Source organism: Hippopotamus amphibius, chromosome 3, assembly GCF_030028045.1.
Source record: "Hippopotamus amphibius kiboko isolate mHipAmp2 chromosome 3, mHipAmp2.hap2, whole genome shotgun sequence".
NCBI lineage: Eukaryota > Metazoa > Chordata > Mammalia > Artiodactyla > Hippopotamidae > Hippopotamus > Hippopotamus amphibius.
In genome coordinates, this window is record NC_080188.1 from 157,991,516 (window position 1) to 157,993,922 (window position 2,407).

Sequence of the window (2,407 nt, forward strand, 5' to 3'; positions counted from 1 at the left end):
AACCTTTTTTTGTTTAAACACCACCTCATTCTTGACTCATAGGCTCTATATGACTACAGAGAACAGTTACCCTGATTCTGGTGTTCTAAAGGTTAAACGACTGAGAAAGAAACTCTGCAATTTACGAATTCTAAGCAATCTCTGCAAAGACCATCCTATGATGACCCTGTCCCCTCCTCTCCACAATCTATAAGAATCCTTCCCTAACTGCTCCCTTTTGAGATGCCCCACATTTCCCCATTATCATCTATTCTCCCTTGCTGCACACAAGCCAATCAACTGAACGTTAGCTAACTACAGGCGGGTCCTGGTGCTCTGGCCAGCGGACATGAACACCTATGGCTCTGTTAACTGACTTAAGGGTTGCTCTTCACAGAAGATGAAAGGTCCCAATCTATCCCCTCTTCCTTCTCTCTCATTCTTTCAAGCTGTCTTCACAGGTGTGTCCTAGCAAAAGAACTTCCTAGAAGAAAAGCAGCTCATTTTCTTTGACTGAATCAAGTTCTTCTGCTAATTATTCTTTAGCTGAAGTCAAGAAGGCTTTACTACCTACCTAACTCACATCTGCTTATCTCAATTTTAATTCCCTCCTTTATTTTCCTCTAGAGGAACTGTTGATATTTGCAAAAGAAAAGAAAAAATACACAACACATCTCTTTGAAAACTCTGAGTAAAAGCATAGCCTCTGGAACAGTCCCACGGTTTTCTTAGTTGGGTAGTGCGTTCAAAAGGCCAATAGGCTGCATGGACCCATTTGTTCAGAGCTCTGGGCTACTGCTCTTTTTTGACTGACATAGGAAAACTCTGATTGACGACCCTCATCACCCTGCTCATTACCAGGGATATCAACCCAAACACTCCGTTTATTCAACAACTATGTAAAAAGCTGAGTGGGGTTCTTTTAAAAGTAACTCAGTTTATTGTTTCATCTTCAAAATAGGTGTTATTGGATATTTAGAATATAAAGGTATTAATATCTATATTTTATATGTAAAGAACATAAACAACTGCATTCATGTAAAAAATAATTTAAAATCCTATTATCAAGATATAACTACTATTTATAGCTTGATGTATTAACCTTCTAAACATTTTTATATGTAACTGTACACATACAGTTAGTTTTTAAATAAATATATAGTTATCTACAAGAGACATTGAATCTAATCTATACCTATGGTAAATACCACGCGGTTTTATCAGATATCTTACACTCCATTTACCTAGATTTACTCTTATCATTGTAAATAAAAATAATGCCTTATTTTACATGCCACTTCAACATTTAAAATTACTTTAATATATTTTATCACATCTGATTTTCTTACTACCCATAAGAAAGATATAAGATATTAGGTATTATTCTGATTTCGACTATGGAAAAACTGCAGGCAGGCAGCAAGATAGGGGTTGAACAGGGTATTGTAGCTTTGGATAGCAAATGTGAGTGTCACGTGGCAAAGTAAGCAGCTGGAGAGGTCAGCAGGCTTGGGGGCCTGAGAGGTCTAACAAAGAGGCATTTGCCTTACCCCAAATTCACTGTCCCACATCCACTGGCTCTAAGTCCTTACCTTCTCACTATTTAATATTGGAGTGATCTGGCTTAGGGAAACTAGCTCATACAAAGTTCACTTAGACTGATATCTGGAATCCCAATCATAATTCCTTTATTTATCATAAGAAATAACATACAGTTAGGCTATATGTTCACACAGAAACATCAACACAACCATTCCCTATAGGCTAGATGTATTAGAAACCAACTTTTTTCAAGATATCTTTTTATTATTGATTTTTTTGAAGTATAATTAATTTACAATGTTATGTTAGTTTCAAGTGCATGGGAAAGAGATTCATTATATACATATATATGTATATATACATTCTTTTAGAGATTCTCTTCCATTATCGGTTATTATAAGATATTAAGTATAGTTCCCTGTGCTATACAGTAGGTCCTTGTTATTTACCTATTATATATATAGTAGTGTGTATATGTTAATTACCAACTCCTAATTTATCTCCTCCCCTTCCCTCTATCCCTTTTGGTAACCATAAGTTTGCTTTCTATGTCTGTAAGTCCATATTTTTCTGTTTAGTAAATAAGTTCTTTGCATCATTTTTTTAGATTCCACATATAAGCGATATCTATGACACTTGTCTTTCTTTATCTGACTTACTTTGATAAATAGGATATGATAAAAACATGGAAGCAACTTAAATGTCCATTGATAGATGAGTAGATAAAGAAGACATGGTATATATATATACAATGGAATATTACTCAGCCATTTGTAGCAACATGGATGGACCTAGAGATTACCATACTAAGTTAAGCCAATTTTTTTTGTTAGCTTGAAGACCATTCACTAACAATGATGATTGTCAATTATGTGATTCAAATGTA